The sequence below is a fragment of the Oryctolagus cuniculus genome, chromosome 7 (assembly GCF_051225735.1).
Source record: "Oryctolagus cuniculus isolate XC-2025 breed Fujian yellow rabbit chromosome 7, ASM5122573v1, whole genome shotgun sequence".
NCBI classification, from domain to species: domain Eukaryota; kingdom Metazoa; phylum Chordata; class Mammalia; order Lagomorpha; family Leporidae; genus Oryctolagus; species Oryctolagus cuniculus.
In genome coordinates, this window is record NC_142873.1 from 94,573,246 (window position 1) to 94,593,787 (window position 20,542).

Genomic DNA, 20,542 nt, shown 5'->3' on the forward strand with positions numbered 1-20,542 from the left:
GCTACAAACTTAGTAAAACCCTAACAGAAAGCTAGAAAGCAATTACCTAAGCATCAGGAATATGGTTAGTTCTGGGGGTGGGTAGAAAGGACACTGATGTGGAGGGGGTTCAAGGAGGCTTTCTGGGGGAGCTGGCAATGTTTTATGTTTTGGTCTACATCAGTTATACAACAGTGTGTGGTAAGTCACGGCACTTGCTTTATGCACTTTCCTCTAAGGGTTTAAACAGAAGGAAAGAAAAGGAAACAGTATTGGTTATATATCCTGACCACAAATGGCTGAGAACAAAACAGGTTCAGTTATAGCTTCAAAGGCAGGGGAGGGGCTGGTGCTGTGGCGCAGCAGGTTAAAGCCCTGACCCAAAGCAACGGCACCTCGTATGGGTGCCGGTTCAAGACCTGGCTGCTCCATTTCCTATCTAGCTCCCTGCTATGGCCTGAGAAAGTAGTAAAAGATGGCCCAAGTCCTTGAGCCCCTGAACCCACGGGGAGACCCAGAAGAAGCTCCTGGCTCCTGGCTTCGGATCAGCGCAGCTCTGGCCATTGCAGCCAATTGGGGTGTGAACCAGGGGATGGAACACCTCTCTCTCTCTCTCTCTCTGCCTCTCCTTCTCACTCTGTGCAACTCTGACTTTCAAATAAATAAATAAATCTTGAAAAAAAAAAAAAGGGCAGGGGAAAAGAGAAGAAAGACAACTAGTGCTTTCTGTATTTCGATGTTGGCAATGAAACTGTAAATTATTATTAGATATGAATTTTACTTCCTGATTGATATATTATACTATGAGTCTTCTCATTTTATTTCTTTTTTAAAGATTTACTTATTTGGTAGGCAGGGTGACAGAGAGAGACAGAGATATTCCATCAGCTGGTTCACTCCCCAAATTCCTGCAATGACCAGGGCTGGGCCAGGTCAAAGCCAGGAGCTGGGAACTCCATCCTGGTCTCCCACGTAGATGGCAGGAACACAAGTACTTGAACGATTATCTGCACTAGCAGGAAGCTGGACTGGAAGCAGAGTAGCTAAAACTTGAATCAGGTACTCCAGTGTGGGATGTGGGCATTCCAAACAACAGCTTAACCCACTGCACCACAAGGTCTGCCAAAAGTTTTCTCATTTAATGTTCAGTAAGCTATGGAACAGAGAGGTTAAGTAACTGATCTTAAATAACACAGTTTAAGAAAGAGAAGGGCATGATTCAAACCTGGGTCATCTGATACCAGATTCTATGCTAGAAACAATAAAGTGGTCTCATGTCTATTAGGCTCATGAAATGAGATGTTCTATTAAATATAAAATACACAATGGATTTTGAAGACTTAATACCAAGAATATAGGATATGTCACTAATATGAGCTTAAGAAAATATATCATTAATGTTAATTTCATGTTTCTTTTTAGCTTTTAATATGGTTACTAAAAATTTTTAAATTACATTTGTGCCTCACATTGTATTTCTCTTGGACAGAGCCATTACAGCATTTCTTTTTTTTTTTTTTTTAAGATTTATTTATTTATTTGAGAGGCATGGTTACAGAGACAGAGAAGGAGAGACAGAGTTCTTCCATCCTCTGGTTCACTCCCTAAATGGCTGCAACAGCTGGAGGTGAGCCAATCTGGAGCCAGGAGCTAGGAGGTTCCTCCAGGTCTCCCATGTGGGTGCAAGGCCCCAAGCATTTGGGCCATCCCAATGCCTTCCCAGGCCATAAGAAAGGAGCTGGATGGGAACTGGAGCAGCCAGGATTTGAACTGATGCCGATATCAGATGCCAGTGCTGCAGGTGGAGGATTAGCCTATTACGCCTCAGCACTGGCTCCAAGCATTTCTTTTTCATCTTATGGACAGTACAAAGAGCTTACTAGTTCTTTTGACCATTCAGATTGAATTCAGATTTCTAAATACAGTTTTCTTAAACATTTATTTATTTATTTGAAAGGAAGAGTAACAGAGGGAGGTGGGGATAGACACAGAGAGACAAATATCTTCTATCCACTGGTTCACTTCCCAAATGGCTGCAAAAGCCAGGGCTGGTCCAGGCTAAAGCCAGAGCCTGGAACTTCAACCAGGTCTTCCATGTGGGAGACAAGGGCCCAGGCACTTGGGCCATCATCTACTGCCTTCCCAGACACACTTGCAGAGAGCTAAATCAGAAGAGGAGCAGCCGGGACTCAAACAGGCACTCCAATATGGGATGCTGGTGAGGCACACAATGGCTTAACCACAAGGCCAGTCTCTCAACTCACATCTTTTGAGTGACTATGATATGCCCAGGCATTCTGCTAAGTGCCTTCACAAAGTATTTTAACTATGTGCTTGCTACACAAGACTAGCCTGTTGTGTCCAATGAATGCTTTATTATAACCAGAACAAAAGAAGTTACTTTTCAATCAGATGGCTCTTCAGCTGGTTTTCAGAGCTCTCCATGGTCTCTGATCGTCCTTACCTAGCCAGAGTTAATTGTCATTAATTACTTCAAAACTCCTTGGCTCTAACTGAGGGGACAGTATATTCACCACACTCCGACCTGTCACACTGTAATGCAATGGGTAAAAGATCGCGCTTTGGAGCCAGTTGGCCAACATGCAGATCCGGATCATAGATTTGCTACATATTATCTAGATAAACTGAGGATACTGACTTCATAGAGCTGTTTTAAGGATTAAATCAAAGATTTGTGGAGGCATAGTACTTTGTGTACAATGTGCACAAAATAATTTTCACTACATTATTACGTATTCACACATGCATTCTTTACTCAAACCTCTTGTTCCTTCAAGGTTTGTACTACTCCCCTGCTCCCTTGTCCCCACCCTTCACCTAACATTCAGTTCAATTATGATCTCCTACAGTCATCCTCCAAAATTATGTAATTTGCTCTTTTTCTGAAAAGCAGCAGAGCACATGTTAAAATCATGGGTCATGTGGCTGAATTCAAATTCTGATTCCACAGATTATTAGCTGTGTAACCCTGGGCAAGTTTCTTACCTCCTCTGATCCTCTGTGTTATTTATTTATAAAATGGGAATCTACCTCACAGGCTTATGTGAGGACTAAAAGAGTTTCTATAATTATAAGCTGGCCATTCATATCACTCAAAAGACTAGTGTGTAGTACTTAATAAGCCACATACATTTTATTTAACTATTGTCTGAACATGTAAAAGAGGACAATCTTTCTATCCAACTGGACTGAAGCAACTTAAATGGGGGCCTTTCCCCCCTTTTCTTTCTCTGACAGTTACTATAGTTCTCAGGAGTACTGAACACATTATAAACGTTTAAATATTGGCTCATATAAACTAAAATTTGTTGTTATTATAAACTGACCATCCACAGGGCATGAAAATCTCTAAAGAGCTTGCCATATATTTCTTTGGATCATATTATCTGTGATACGAATTTAACTTGTTTTTATAGCCATGTTAAATATCTCATGTTCCTAATTCTCAGCCCTAAATTAATTAGACTGATAATACCTTCTTATAAATCTGCAATATATAGCTTATATCCCTTAATGAATGATAATAAGCCTTAGAAATATCCAAAAATGCACCACAAATTGAAGTAGCTCCTCCCTCCCCTTTCTTTAACTTTTTAAAATAACTAAATCTAAAATTTAAAAATTTTTTTGGGGTGAGCATTTGGCACAGCAGTTAAGACATCACTTGCGATCTCTGCATCCCACATGGGAGTGCCTGGGTTCAAGTCCCAATCCTCGTCCTAATTGGAGCTTCCTGCTAATGCACACCCTGAGAGTCAGCAGATGATGTCTCAAGTACATGGATCCTTTTTTTTTTTTTTTTTTTTTTTTTTTAATGATATTATCCTTTATTCCAATTGCTTTATCTTTTTTTTTTTTTTTTTTTTTTGACAGGCAGAGTGGACAGTGAGAGAGAGAGACAGAGAGAGAAAGGTCTTCCTTTGCCGCTGGTTCACCCTCCAATGGCCGCCGCTGCAGCTGGCGCACCGCGCTGATCCTGGCAGGAGCCAGGAGCCAGGTGCTTTTCCTGGTCTCCCATGGGGTGCAGGGCCCAAGCACCTGGGCCATCCTCCACTGCACTCCCTGGCCATAGCAGAGAGCTGGCCTGGAAGAGGGGCAACCGGGACAGAATCCGGCGCCCCAACCGGGACTAGAACCCGGTGTGCCGGCGCCGCAAGGTGGAGGATTAGCCTATTGAGCCACGGCGCCGGCTTAAGTACATGGATCCTTGACACCCACATGAAAGACCCAGACTGAATTCCTGGCTCCTGGCTGCTGCTTTGTCCAGTCCCAGCTGTTGTGAGTATCTGGAGAATGAACCAGCAGATAGAGGTCTCTATCTCTTTCTTTGTCTTTCAAATAAACAAAAAAAAATAAATAATTAACTGTAAAGTAATTTTTTACCTGTCTCAATCATCCAGAACTTTAAAAATATTCATGCACAAATGTAAACAGTGTTCTTTGTTCTTCGGAAGAACACTGAAACTACAATGTTTACTTTTAATTCTACTGTCATACTTTAGGCCAGAAATACGACTGGATTCGAGCTTTCTTTCTTCTTTCACAACCTCATAATTCACATATTAAGTTTTTCTCCAAAGCAGGATTTGCTTTAATAACTTAAAACAGAAAAAAGCTAGAAGACATTTGAGTGCTGGATGCTAGAACTTCAGGCCTGGATCTACTTCCTTAGGCCAAGCCAAGTGGGTTTTCTGCTTCTCACTTTTCCCATCCCCAGGCACATTCTATTTTCTGTAGCTCAGAAGATAGGGGTCTATTTTAACCTCAGCAGATCCTAGAGGAGATTCCAAAGATGCCACTCTTTTTTAAACGCCAGGCTGTCCACTGTAGTTTTTGTAACACCAGCAAGAAGGGTAAGTCTGCCAAATGTCTCAGTGTCATCTGACTTCTATGTCAGCGGCTATTCTCCAGAGCGTGTTTAGCAATGTAAGTATGATTTGGAACCTTGTCCTTGCTATGGCTCTGTTAAAAATGGAAAAGCTCATGCGGTTGACAAGATAAGCTATTTTCCAGATTATGACATAATTTGTTTAAGTAATCAAGAGCCTAGAAAACTACTGCTGTTCTGTATTTTGTATAACTATCTGCCTAGTCACATTGTGCATTTTTCTTTTTTCCTGATGTGTTTTAAAATTCTAAGGCACTATTTGAGAGAAGGAACAAATTTTGAAACCAAAATCAGAAACAACAATTTTGAAAGGTGAAAGAAAAATAGCTTGAATTTTCTTAAGTTTTCCCTCAATGTGCCTCGATATTGAAAGGAGTAACAATGAAATTCACTTGAACAAAAGGAAAGAGAACTGATCAGTCCTTGATGTGTTAGGACTCAACGAGCTTCACTATGCAAAATGATAACACATGGACAAAAACAGCCTGCCACTATGACTTCACCCAACAGGAGACTTGCATCCACCACGCTGTCTCTGGCTTTGCCTATCTATTGAAACTTTCAGATACCCTAATTGGCCAACGTAACAACTGGCATTCCTAACTTGGAAAATACAACTGCCAATTCAGGCTGAATAACAGAAGGCTGACAAGAAAGAAGGGCACATACTTCAGATGAGTAAAAGCATTTTCTACCCTTTTTTAGGAGAAGAAAGAAATGACTGGATTAACCCAAAGTGGAGTATGAAGTAATTAAATCAGCATTTATAGAGACTTTAGTAGGGCTACTAAGTACAACTGGTCCCTCTGAATACTACACACAAGGCCCTGGCAACAATGACCATTAGGAGCAGAAATACATCCCATATATTCCTGGAGGGAAGGAGACCTTTTTCCAAGAGTGAAGAAGCCCTTCCCCACAAGCTCACATGTATCTTTTCCTAAGTCACACAAAGGCCTTTTAGGGCCAGTGAAGTACTGGACACAGAAGTCCAAGCTGTCAAGATCTAAGTCAAGAGGCTGGCATTGTGGCATAGCATAGAGCTTCTTCCAAGTCTCCCAAGCGGCTGGCAGGGGCCCAGGTAATCCACTGCTTCCCCAGGTGCATTAGCAGGGAGCTGGATCAGAAGTGGAGTAGCTAGGACAGGAATTAGCACCCATATGGGATACTGGGTGTGTGTGTCTCCTTCTGTCACTCTGCCTTTCAAATAAGGAAATCTTTTAAAAAAATAAAAAATTGCTGGGGTCTTAGAAACAAAAGAAATTCCTGTTGCTTGCCTTTGTCTCTTCAGTATCAAAGTAACAGCTTTTAAAAACATTTTTAGGGGTCAGCTTTGTGGCATAGTGGGTAAAGCCGTCATCTGCAGTGCCAGCATCCCATATGGGCACTGGTTTGAGACCCAGCTGCTCCATTTTTGATCCAGCTCTCTGCTATGGCCTGAGAAAGCAGTGGAAGATGGCCCAAGTCCTTGGGCCTCTGCACCCACGTGAGAGACCCGGAAGAAGCTCCTGGCACCTGGCTTCAGATGGGTCCAGCTCTGGCTATTACGACCATTTGGGGAGTGAACCAGTGGAGAGAAAACTTCTGTCCCTCTCTCTGTCTGTCTCTCTCTCTGCCTCTCTGTAATTCTGCCTTTCAAAAATAAATAAACCTTTAAATGTTTTTTAAGGTTTATTTATTTTATTTATTTTTTGTAGATTTTATTTATTTATTTGAAAGAGTTACACAGAGAGAGAAGGAGAGGCAGAGAGAGAGAGGTCTTCCATCCCCTGGTTCACTCCCCAATTGGCTGCAATGGCCAGAGCTGTGCCAAACCGAAGCCAGGATCCCATGTGGGTATAGGGGCCCAAGGACTTGGGCCATCTTCCACTGCTTTCCCAGGCCATAGCAGAGAGCTGGATAGGAAGTGGAGCAGCCAGGTCTCAAACCAGCGCCCATATGGGACGCTGGAGCTTCAGGCCAGGGTGTTAACCCGCTGCGCCACAGCACCAGCCTCTATTTATTTATTTTTGAAAGGCAGAGTTACAGAGACAGGGGGGAGACACCAGGAGAGAAATCTTCCAACTGCTGGTTCACTCCCCAAATGCCTATAACAGACAGGACTGGGCCAGGCCAAAGAGGTCAGAAGCCTGGAACTCTATCAAGGTCTCCCACGTGGGTGGCAGGGACTGAAACACGTGGGCCACTATCTGTTGTCTCCCAGGTGCATTAGCAGGAAGCTAGATCAAAAGGAAAGGCGGAGGTGGGATTCAAACCGGGCCCTCCAATATAGAATGTGGCCCTGCCAAGTCACAGCATTAACCTGTCAGGCCACGCCTGCCCCTCCAGCAATCTGTCTTCCCTGAACCTGGTATGACTTGCACAAATTACCTGCAGTTAGGCTTCACTGTGTGGCATTATTAAATTCCGTCAACATTCAAGAACATTAAATGTAACAAGAAGCAAACTGTGAAATTTTGATTATGAGCCTTAATGCATGGGAGATTACTAAGCCAAATTTCTCCCATGTTGTGCAACTGTACTCTCAATATTTAGAGGTCTGAGTACACAACTTAAGCCTGCAACTCATATCACTCCCTAAAAATAAGCCCTCGGGGAGTTTATCCTCTGACCACAGTGATTCTGCAGGACAGGAAGAACACAGGTCTCAGAACATCAAACGTGGGCCAAATGATAGAGGCTGCACTATCCCCTCTTGCTGCCTAGCTCATTCAACATTTCTAAATGTTCTGTCTGGCTACTTACCAAAACAGAAGAGTAATCTCTCTCTAGTGGAGAGGAGGTCCCACTTGACAGCTTTTCCTATTTGCTGCCAGGGAATTTGTGCAGTCAGTATTAGGATGGAAAAATCCTTAATTTTCTCTTAGAGAATGTCTCCAGGACTCAATAAAATCCTATGCATAATGGAGCAATATGAAAGAAAGATAAAATATTTAAACTCTGTTAGTCACCCTTTCATAATCTCCTTCAAATATATAAACTTGATTTGGACTTCTTATAATCTTCAGAAGCTTTCTTTTGCCTAAAGGTACAAAGCAAGGACCTTTACAATTCATCTCCCACCTCTCTCCTACTTTTCCTATGTTCCCAAAGCACAGCAGATTGACTCGCAGTTCCCTAAACAGGCTCTACTCCGCACCTGGATCCATATTACACGGCATGAAAAGTTCTTCCTGGTGGGCTGATCTTTAAGCAACAGTCATTCCTTTGGTGAAACCTGCCCTTTAACTCCTGCATGAATAATCATGATTTTCTTGGGTGTTTCCACTGCACTTCATAAACACGCTCCTAATCCTATCATGTACTTATTACTCCTCTGTGCTAATTTTTTAGATCTTTCTCCAAAACTATACTCCACATTGCCTAAAAGCAGTGGTGAAATCTTCACCTTTTTCTCCTTAGCGTCTTATACCATCCTTGATATGGACAAGAAAATTAAATGTTTGCAAGACAAATATTCCAGATCTAAGATTCTGTGAGTTCATTCTGCTCAAAAAATAGATTATGAAGGGACATAAACACATATCTGAAATATGTAAAGCAATGTTTTAGAGCTACAAAAATTCCTGGTTTGTTTTTAAGAGCTAAATTTATTCCTACACATCAGTATAAAAGAATTTTCAAAGTCCTTTGCTTCAGCCAAAAAAGCAACATTTATCAAACTTATGGCTTCAGAGTTGTCTGCTAATACTACTATTGCAAATACATACTGCTCTTTTTAGAAAACGTAAGCACACAAAATATAAAGCCGACTTAATTTTAGAAGGAAACTAATTAAAGAGTAATCAGCTTAACTTTATTTGCATAAACCATATCAACTAAATAATGTCCCCCAAGTAACTGTCAGCAAGCTCCATCTTTTGTTAATCAGCTTTATTTTTAAACTGGTATTAAATTCACTAAATAGCTTGACCAAAATGAGTAAATAATCATCTTAATTCCCAAACGTATTGTTACTGAAACAAGCTACCAAAACATGTAGACATAAACCCCACAACATAAACAGATATATAACACATACCCCATATACTTAGGATGATAAAGGAAATCTCCTAAAGTATGTCAAATCTTGTTGTTAACCCAGGGCTTTTTTTTTTAATTTTTATTTATTTGCAAGGCAGAGAGAGAGAGAGATCTCTCATATGCTGGTTCACTCCCCAAACATCTGCAACTGATGCCAAAGCCAGGCATGCAGAAGTCACTCAATCCAGGTCTCCTACACAATTGGCAGGGACTCACTACTTGAGCCATCACGTGCTGCCTGCCAGAGTGCTTGTTAGCAGGAAGCTGGAGTCAAGAGTGGAGCTACCAGGACCAGGCCATGCAGGGCTGGGATTTCTGGCCTGACATCTGGTCATGGAAATCCTGGCTATTTCCTCTCCTTGGCCCAATAACTTCTGTAATCTTACTGCTTCTCTTTGGACTGTGTGTTTTTAATGCCATTGTTTGTTTTGTCTCTAACAGACTAAAAGCTGTCAAACTCCAAATGGTTGTCAGACAAGGCTTCCAGCCCATTCCATTGGATGACCTGAGCAGCCCTCTGGACTGAGTAGGACAGTCTTTCCAAGGCCACTGTCGCACACCATAAGACAGATAGCAAGAGGAAATACCCAAATCGCCCTCGACGCCCACATGCCAGCTTCGAAGTTACAGAAAACAGAACTCCACCCATAATCCCAAAGAAGAATTTTGGGTATTGCCTCTTGAGGGGGGAATGTTAGGTAGGAAAGTTAGATATGAGATTATGTGTGTGTGGCAGGCCATATGTCCAGCATATGCGTCTACATCTCAAACTCATCCTGACAATGTTTCAGGGGCAGCCAGGTATTCGCATCCTGCCCTGTCCCTTTCTACCTGATAACCTGCCAGGTGGGGGGTCCCCACCCCTTCTGCCTGACAAATCTTCCACAATCTCCCAGATGCAGCCCAGTATCTGCATTTCAAACACCCTGCTCCAGATCCCCCTTCTCCAGGGGGTCTTGCTCACCCTTCCTCTAAACCTCTAAACTCAGGATGGCGCCAGCTAGGCTTCCTCGGGGGGGGGGGGGGGGGGGGGGAGTCAGATAGAAGTTTTTCTATTTACATCCAAAAAGCCCTTTGTTCCAAGAGGAGCAGAGGTGGGGAAGCAAGACCCATCTCCTTAAAAACCCCCAGCCTCAACCGGACTGCGCACTCAGCCCTCTGCCTCTCTGCTGAGCTGCCTGCCTGGCCTGGCCAGGTGTAATCTCTCTACTCAACCATGTAACCTCGCCACTCCCCCCCCACCCCATTCCGAGCGACTGGGCACTTTCTCAGGTCCTGTCTGGAGAGGTGCCCATCCGTCCTTACAGATGTCCCTTCTCTAATAAACCTTGCTATTTCACTTTCCAAAAAAAAAAAAAGAGTGGAGCTAGTACTCACACCCAGATACTCTATTACAAGATGTTTTTATTTTATTTATTTATTTATTTTTTGACAGGCAGAGTGGACAGTGAGAGAGAGAGACAGAGAGAAAGGTCTTCCTTTGCCGTTGGTTCACCCTCCAATGGCCACCGCGGCCGGCGTGCTGTGGCCCGGCGCACCGCGCTGATCTGAAGGCAGGAACCAGGTGCTTCTCCTGGGCTCCCATGGGGTGCAGGGCCCAAGAACTTGGGCCATCCTCCACTGCACTCCCTGGCCACAGCAGAGAGCTGGCCTGGAAGAAGGGCAACCGGGACAGAATCCGGTGCCCCGACTGGGACTAGAACCCGGTGTGCTGGCGCCGTGAGGCAGAGGATTAGCCTAGTGAGCCACGGCGCCGGCTTATTACAAGATGTTTTAACTGCTTTTGCCAACTGTGCACCCCATTTGATGCTAGGTTTTAATCCCATATTCAACCAATCTCTCATTAGTTGTTACAACTAACTAAAGTCCAATTTCTGAAAAAATAATTTAGACAATACAAATTTGTGTTTTCTGTACAAGACAAATACTTTTATTAAATATTATATATATAAATTACATGTATAGCCTAGGTGTAATTTAACCAAAATAATAAAATGAACACTGGTGAATCTACAACCCATTTATAGTCACTTTTCAAATTCTAGAGGATTACTTAAGGGAAAATAACACAGTCATGTAGAAAAACACTACTGTATATATCATCTTATCTGATGCCAATGATAATTGGGTCTCCAAATGAATTTCATAGGTACTCAGATATTTCAGGAAAAAACAGTAACAGATAATCAAAAGAATTAACCCCCATGTCCCAAACTACATTTGTTTACTTTGAAGTTCTTATCTTAACCTCTTTAAACAGGTTATCTTCAGTTGTGAGGTACAGGGAAGAATGGAGGTAGAGAGGAAAAGTTAGAGAGGTCTCTGCTTTGTGGAAGGAGCTGAGCTCTGGTCTCATGAAACAGCTTTGTACTGAGAAACACACTAATCTATACTGCATACTAATTGCCTCAGAAAAGTCTTAATTGGCCGATCAGATCACAAGCAACCTGAAGACATGAACGGCATTCTTATTTAACCTGAATCTCATCAGACTTAAGGCAGACAATAAATAGTTAAATACATACTTAAAAACTAATCTGTAAGCTGCACTTGCCTTAGCAGTCTCCGTTTGTCTCTCTGCCACTAACATTCCCTACCTTACTGGGAAGCTGTGGCCATGAAAATATTGTCTTTGATTCTGTGTAGTGGGCCAGCTAACTTACAGTCCTCTTTTTAAAACAGCTGTCTTCATAGGCAGAAAGTGGTAAAAAGGGTGGGTGTTTGGCCTAGAGGTTAAGATGTTGGTTAAGATGCCCACATCCGATGTCTCAGGACCTGGGTTCAAGTCCTAGTTCTGATCCCAATTCCAGCTTCCTGAGAATGCAGACCTGGGAAGCAGCAGTGATGGTTCAAGTAGTTGGGTCTCTGCCACCCATGTGGGAGAACTGGGGAGAGTTCTCGGCTCCTGGCTTCAGCCTGGCCCAGACACTGATGTTGTGGGCATTTGGGGATTAAATTAGCAGATGACAGCTCTCTCTCTCTCTGACTCTCAGTAAATAAATAATAGAGGACTATCAAAACCTACCCAGATGGGGCCAGCGCTGTGGCGCAGTAGGTTAATCCTCTGCCTGAGGCGCCGGCATCACATATGGGCGCCAGTTCTAGTCCTGGCTGCTCCTCTTCAGATCCAGCTCTCTGCTAAGGCCTGGGAAAGCAGCAGCAGATGACCCAAGTCCTTGGGCCCCTGCACCCGCGTGGGAGACCTGGAAGAAGCTTCTGGCTCCTGGTTTTGGATTGGCGCAGCTCCAGCCAACGCGGCCATCTGGGGAGTGAACCAATGGAAGGAAGACCTCTCTCTCTGTCTCTACCTCTCACTATCTATAACTCTACCTCTCAAATAAATAAATAAAATCTTTTAAAAAAATTAAAAAAAAAACCCTACCCAGAGAAGTAAGATAAGGAGGAAAAACATGAAAGAACAGAGTTGGGAAGAAAGAAAAATAAACACGCTGTCTAGATAAAAATTCCAAAACAACTGATGACAAATTACTGGTAGAACTATTAAGAGTTCACAAGCATTATAAACATTCAAATACAAAATTCAACATTTTAGATACAAGCAAAAAAAGTTGGAAAATGTGAATTTTACCATAGTACCATTTACAATGACATGAACCTACAATGAACCTAGGGAAAAAAAGATATGCAAGACCTTTATGAGGAAAATTATAAAGCATGATGGCATACATACATGAAGACCTAAAGAACCATACCATGCCCACAGATCATAGATGGGGAGTTTACTAAAACGAAAATGTAAATTCCACCATAGCTGGCTTATAAATGTAAAGTAATAATAAAAAATTCCTGGGGCCAGTGCTGTGGCGTAGCAGGTTAATCTACTGCCTACAGTGCCAGCATCCCATATGGGTGCCAGTTCGAGACCTGGATGCTCCACTTCAGATCCAGCTCTCTGCTATGGCCTGGGAAAGCAGAAGAAGATGGCCCAAGTCCTTGGGCCCCTGCACCCGCTTGGGAGACCCAAAAGAAACTCCTGGCTGCTGGCTTCAGACTGGCGCAGCTCCAGCCATTGCGTCCAATTGGGGAGTGAACCAGCGGATGGAAGACCTCTCTTTCTCTGCCTCTCTGTCTCTATCTATGTAACTGATTTTCAAATAAATAAATAAATCTTTTAAAAAAAAATCCCAACAATTTTTTCCATGAAACTTGACAAGCTGTTCTAAACTTCAAATGGAAAAGCAAAGAACTAAGAATAGTCAAGGCAAGTCTTGAAAAAGAACACAGTGAATAGACTCACCCTGCCAGGTGTCAAGATTTATTATAAAGCTATATAAAACTACAGTAATTAAGACACTGTGAAACCAAAGCAGGAATGGACAAACAAACCAACAGAACAAAATAGGGAGTGCAGAAAAGACACACATATAAGGAGAGACTTGACATATGACAAAGAGGGACTTCAAATCAGTGAGAAAAGAGAACGTTACTCAACGAGAGGTATTGGGGCAACTAGCTAAGCTAATACTGAAAACAAAATAATGGAAGCTGCTGTTGTGGTGGTTAAGCCACCACCTGTGATGCCAGCATCCCACATGGGACCCAGTAAACCTGTCCTTACACTCAGATAGACAGATAAACTTCTGTGAACCATTTTTAAAAAATATTTTATTTATTTATTTGATAGGTAGAGTTACAGACAGTGAGAGGGAGAGACAGAGAGAAAAGTCTTCCTTCCACTGGTTCACTGCCCAAATGGCTGCAATGGCTGCAGCTGTGCCGATCCGAAGCCAGGAGTCAGGAGCTTCCTCCAGGTCTCCCACGCGGGTGCAGGGGCCCAAGGACTTGGGCCATCTTCTACTGCTTTCCCAGGCCAAAGCAGAGAGCTGGATTGGAAAAGGAGCAGCAGGGACTAGAACTGGCGCCCATATGGAATGCCAGCGTCCCAGGCAGAGGGTTAACCCACTGTGCCACAGCACTGGCTTTTGTGAACAATACTTACACGTTTCCTTGTACACCGTTACAGGAGTTCCTCTAGGACAGTTATTAAAATTGTAATAATCATTGAATGGGTTGCAGCCAGCATTAAGATACAAATATGTGTGTATGTATATATACACACACACATTCCACACTTATATAAGTATATATATGTATATCTATGCATATATTTATTGTATGAAGTATGTTTTATTTATATATTCATATATCTGTGTCTGCTAGTATTCAAAATGCATTTCTTACTTTGGATCATGGACAAACAAGAATGACAACCACTAGGGAATGGTGCTGTAGTATAGCAGGCAAAGCCACCTCCTGCAATGCTGACACCCCATTTGGGCAGTGGTTTGAGTCTTGGCTGCTCCACTTGGAATTCAGCTCCCTGCTAATGTGCCTGATAAGCAGCAGGCAGGTAATGGCCCAAGACCCTGGGCCGCTGCATGCATATGGGAAACCTGGAAGAAGCTCCTGGCTCCTGGCTTCGGCCTGACCCAGCCGCAGCCACTGTAGCCATGTGGGGAGTGCAGATGGAGGATGTCTCTCTGTCTCTCCCTCTCTCTGTAACTCTTTCAAATAATCAAAATAAATCTTCAAAACAAAACAAAACAAAACACAAAACTAAATACCTAAATATGAAAAGCAAAGCTTTAAAACTTTCCAAAGAAAATATAAAGGAATTGTCTTTATACTTTCTAAATAATACACAGAAAGTACAAACCATAAAGAAAGGCTTAAAAATGTGCTTAAACATTAAAAATCTTGACACAACCAGAGAGGTTCTAAACCAAATGAGGTTTAAAAAAAAGGAACTGCCTTTTTTCCCCACTGCTAATGAGTATTTAATTAGGTACCAATACTAAAGAGAATAACTCAACCATATCACCTCAGGCTAAATATTATCGTAATTAACTGTCAATATATCAATTCCACATCTATAGCAGTGATTGTCATTCTCTCTCTTTTTTAAAAAAAAAAATTTATTTATTTGAAAGGCAGAGTTACAGAGAAGATGAGGCAGAGAGAGAGAGAGGTTTTCCATTCACTGGTTTACTACCCAAATGGCCACAACCGTCAGGGTTATGCCCGGCCAAAGCCAGGAGCCAGAGGCTTCATCTGGGTCTCCCATGTGGGTGCAGCTGCCCAAAACTTGGGCCATCTTCTGCTGTCTTCCCAGTGCATCAGCAGGGAGCTAGATCAGAAGTGGAGCAGCTGAGACACAAACCATTGCCCATATGGGATGCTGGCATCGAGGGGGCAGCTTTACCTGCGGCACCACAGCGTTGGCCCCTAGTGGTTGTCATTCTTGTTTATCTATGGTCCAAAGCAAGAAATCCATTCTAAATCCCACTAGACACAGATACATGAACTTATAAATAAAACACACTTCCTACAATAAATATATGCGTGGATATACATATATGTATATTTATATATGTGCACAATGTGTGTGTGTGTGTATATATACACATATTTGTATCTTAATGCTGATTGCAACCCATTCAAGGATTATTATAATTTTTTTTTGGACAGGCAGAGTTAGACTATTGAGAGAGAGAGATTTGAAAGGTCTTCCTTCCGTTGGTTCACCCCCCAAATGGCTGCTGCGCTGATCCGAAGTCAAGAGCCAGGTGCTTCCTCCTGGTCTCCCAGGCGGAGGATTAGCCTAGTAAGCCACGGTGCTGGCCGGATTATTATAATTTTAATAACTGTCCTAGAGGAGCACCTGTAATTGTGCACAAGGAAATATGCACAAGAATGGTTCATGGAAGTTTATCTGTCTGATTGTAAGGACAGGTTTATGATAAACACCAAAATAAGTACCTCTGGAAAAACAGAAAAGCAGAGTAGAGGTTAAGTTCAACTAACATATAATAGTATACTTCTTTAGTTTAAAAATCTGAAACACTTGATAAAACTTTAGAATATATTCTAAATAATCTATGATTGCTCACTTTGTATAGAAGAAAAATTTATGAGGAACAAAAAAACTACCAAGACATTTTTTCCAGAGAAAAGGAAAAAACAAAGAAATACGCCAGAAAGTTTTTCTCCAACTTTTATATAAAGAAATAATCTTGCTGCCAGCAGCACTGAAATGACAGATTTGAAGCTTAAGTGAAAACAGACATGCACCATACAGTACTTTTCCTCATATTCCATAAAGAAATTAGTTTTTGTTAAATTTCCATTTAACAAATAAAAGTTCACCCACAAAGGAGAGCCACAAGAACCTCCTGGCTCCTGGCTTCAGCCTGACCCAACTCTGGCCATTGCGGCCAGTTGAGGAGTGAGCCAGCGGATAAAGATTCTCTGTCTCTCCTTCTCTGTAACTGTGCCTTTTAAATAAATACAATAAAGCTTTAAAAAAACAGATTGTATATAAATAGGGGCAGGTATTGTGGCACAGCAGGTTATGTCACTGCTTGAGACACCCACATCCCTTATTGAAGTGTCTGGTTTGAGTCCCAGCTATTCTGTGCTTCCAATCCAGCTTCCTGCTAACGCACCAGGAAGGTAGCACATGATGGCCCAAATACTTGGGTTCCTGCCACCCATGTGGACCTGGATGGAGCTCCTGGCTCCTGGCTTCAGCTTGGCTTAGCCCAGGCTGTTTCTGGCATTTGGAGAGTGAACCAGCAGACAGAAGACCTCTCTCTTTCACTCTTCTTTTCAAATAAATAAATAAATCTTCAAAAACTAAGTACATACATAAATAATTAAAAAGTGCTGACAAAAAAATCAGTGCCATTAAGAAAACCAGTCAACTTCCCTCAGCTTCCTATTTCACAGGAGACTTACACTCCATTCTCAAAAAATCTGTACTTGCTTTACACTTCAAGCCATTTCCTTCACATCTTCATTCGCTCCATTAAGTAGGTAGAAGAAAACAAGATAGAGTCACTGTGCACTGCATGCTTTCTGGTGTTGCACTAGCTTTCTCTTCCTCTCAGACCTTCTGGAGAAAAGATCTGGTGTGCAAACCTACCACTTGTGTTCTGGATCTCCCTCTCCTGAGCTGGACACAGTGACAGCAGGGACTGCAAGGCAGGCAGGGAATCCCGAAGCAGCTGGCTGGGGTAAGTGTGCTAGGAATCTGCCTACATTTCCAGCTCTTCTCTAGGGAATTTTTTAGAGAGAAAGGCAGAAGTTGGAGGAAGCCTTACCACACTGGTCAATCCAATTTGAAAAATGCTCAAAATAAAATTAATACTAGTTTGTAGTTTCAAAAAGTGAAAAAAAAAAAAAAAAGGCTCTTTTATGTTCTCAATTTATTTAGGGCCCAGAGAAATAGATGAGTATTTAACTGGTTCCCCAAAGCCCAGCAAACACTATGATGAAGGAACAGAAAAAGAGAAGAGAGGTTTCCTTTGGCTTAAAGGTGGCCACGAACGCATGTCCGAAATAGATCTAAATGAAGTTGTATTTTACAGAAAAAGTTCCAAGCATGTTGAATAACATAAAGAACAGCAACAGCAGGAGAATGGAAAACAAAACAAAACAACAAGGAAAATTTACTAAAAGTCTGCTGCTGATTCCACAACTAAAACCTGAGTGAAAAATTTCAGTTCTGAAAGAGACTACCCAGTTTGGCTGGTGAACAGAGAAAATAGTGAAATAAAAAGACTGGAAAAGTGGTCTGAGAACTGGGGTGGTGAGAATGCTGCCCCAAGAAGGTAACTCCAGAAACAGGGTAGAGATGTACCAATGGGGAGACAGACCGACTGCAGGAGGGAGCTCACTGGGGAGGTGATTAACTACTAATCCGAGCAAAATACAATGAGCGTACAAAGCAAAGAGTGAATGAGAGAACTGACTAAATAACTAGTCTGCCAGCAAGACACAGTACATCCACTGTCCTCCTGTGCACAGGGAGACCAGAGATAATGAAAAGCCAACAACTTTAGTTAACTGTATCTAGAGTAAACACACTCTGCAAACGCTTCAGATAACATTCATCTTTCCTAACACAGAGAAAAAGCATATTTAACAGCATCTTTTTATACATCCCCCAATAACTTTAAATATGGCTTACATACCTTTTTCAGTAAATGAAAATTTATGTTATTAGGATAATATGAGAAAAATCAAATCAACTTCCAGAAAAAAAACAAAAGGATGTTGTCTGGAGAGTATGAGTCAACACTATCACTGTAAAACAAGTGAAATGTGGGGCCAGAGCTGTGGTGCAGCGGATTAACACCCTGGCCTGAAGCTCGGGCATCCCATATGGGCACCAGTTCTAGTCCCGGCTGCACCTCTTCCCTTTCAGCTCTCTGCTATGGCCCAGGAAAGCAGTAGAAGATGGCCCAAGTCCTTGCGCCTCTGCACCCGTGTGGGAAACCCAGAGGAAGCTCCTGGCTCCTGGCTTCGGATTGGCCCAGCTCCAGCCATTGCAGCCATCTGGGGAGTGAACCATCAGACGGAAGACCTCTCTCTCTCTGCCTCTCCTCTCTCTCTCTGTGTAACTCTAACTTTCAAATAAAATAAATAAATCTTAAAAAAAAAAAAAGTGATATGTGACATCTACATGCCTGTAACCATGCAATCTTTAAGTCATCTTAGAATAGGCCTCTTTAAACTGCTAGAATATAATTATATATAGGTAAACAAACATTTACCATAGGTCTATGCTAAACATAATACATCTTATCTCATTTATTCCTCTCATTTCTATGAAGTTGATTTTATATAGTCCTGTACCTTACAGATGTGAAAACCAGGTCAAGAAAGGCCAAGAATTGCTTTAGGTATCAGATAGTAAGAGGGGCAGAGCCAGGATTTGAACCCGTGTTTGTTTCACTTGAAAGTCTATGTTCTTAACTAGTACTAAGTTGTACCATCTATAATTGAAATCTTATTCAAAGATTTCAGTGCAGCCATCAAAAATTACAGTAACAAAATTACAATTTATTATAATTCAACAATCCTTTGTAAAACAAGTTTTAAGTAAATGCAACATTTCTGAATGCTGTCAGCCAGGACTTGCATACTAAGGGAAATTTACACTATGGTTATTTCAAGTCATCTTTGCATAACCTTCATGTTCTTTTTCACCTTGAGTTACAGCAACAGGTGTACACAATACGTGCCAGAAAAACGTGCTGACCTAAATTTAACTCACGGAGCAATAGGTGACACAGAATGGCACTTAGGAGTCACAGGCATGCAAAAACAGATAAAATGTGCTGCCCTCTAGTGATTTCAACACCTCACTAAATTGTCTCACTAGTGAAGAAAATGTTTTGACAATATAGAGCACTAATACAAATCTTCATTTCACTTGTGATCTCCTAACTTCTATAATAAGAGGAATAGAACAAGATAACTATTGTTTAAGCCAGGAGAAAACTTTTGGTGCATGTGGACTTAGAAATATATCCAATAATGATTCAGTAACTCAGAATGGTCAAGGAAATACCAGGAGAGACCATGACAAAAAAAAATGAGTTATAGAACATGGGGTGGTAGCATTTAATGGGACAAACTCATTTCTTAAAACATAGTTCGGGGGCTGGCCCTATGGTGCAGCAGGTTAAAGCCCCGGCCTGCAGTGCTTTGCATCCCATATGGGCGCCGGTTTGAGTCCTAGCTGCTCTACTTCAGATCCAGCTCTCTGCTATGGCCTGGGAAAGCAGTGGAGGATGGCCCATGTGCTTGGGCCCCTGCACATGCGTGGGAGACCCAGAGGAGGCTCCTGGCTCCTGGCTTTGGATCAGCTCAGCTCTGGCCATTGCCACCATTTAGGGAGTAAACCAGTGGATGGAGGACCTCTCTCTCTCTCTCTGGCTCTACCTCTCTCTGTAACTCTTTCAAATAAATAAAATAAATCTTTAAAAAAAATAGTTCAAGAGGTAGGCACTGTGGTGCAGATACCGCAGCCCCACACTGGAGTGCCTGGCTACTTTGCTTCTGATCCAGGCTCCTGCTAGTAAATCTGGGGTGCAGAAAATGATGGCTTAAGTGTCTGAGTTCCTAGCACCCACCTGGGAGACTTGGATAGAGTTCCAGGCTCCTGGCTTGGGCCTAGCCCAACCTTGGCTGTTACAAACATTTGGGGAATGAATCAGAAGATGGAAGCTCTCTCTCTAGTGCTCCCTCTCTCCTTCTTTCCCCTCTTCTTATCTCTCTCTCCTAGTGTGTCTCTTTCAAATAAATAAATCTTAAAAAAAAAAAAAACATATAGTTCAAGATCTGCCTAATTCAAAGGTATTTTCTCATCAAAGGTAGAAGTGAGGGGTTGAAATACATTACAAGACTGTGTTGTATTTCTTCTGTCAAGCATACTATTAATGTATAATAAAAGACTATGATAAAATCTGGTTTTAAGTATGCTTTTAAAACACAAAAAGACAAGCAGGCAAATGAAGACTATGCAAATAAAAACTGTCCAAGCTGGACAAAGCTGAGAGAGATAATATATTCGTTGTCAAACAAAAATCTGAAACCATCTTTAACAATTCAGAATTACAACTCAGAACTGACAATTTAGTAATAATAAATACATCTAAACCTTGGATCCAAAAACACAACTGCACAGGAACAAATGAGGTTAAGATATGGCTTAAAAGTAACAATAACAGGGGCCGGCACCATGGCTCACTTGGTTAAATCCTCCGCCTGCGGCACCGGCATCCCATATGGGCACCGGGTTCTAGTCCCAGTTGCTCCTCT

General features: G+C 42.1%; 1 protein-coding gene across 8 annotated transcripts in view; it reads right to left on the bottom strand.

Moving 5' to 3' along the window:
- Positions 1-20,542, bottom strand: part of MIGA1 (mitoguardin 1) — a 107,721-nt gene that overhangs the window by 39,207 nt on the left and 47,972 nt on the right. The window contains exon 1 of one of the 8 annotated variants that reach the window (XM_089300455.1): positions 7,634-7,757. The exons of the other annotated variants lie outside the window; for them this stretch is intronic. The gene's annotated coding sequence lies outside the window, so the exon portion shown is untranslated. Of the gene's footprint in view, positions 1-7,633; positions 7,758-20,542 lie in introns of those variants that run through there. 8 annotated transcript variants of the gene reach the window in all.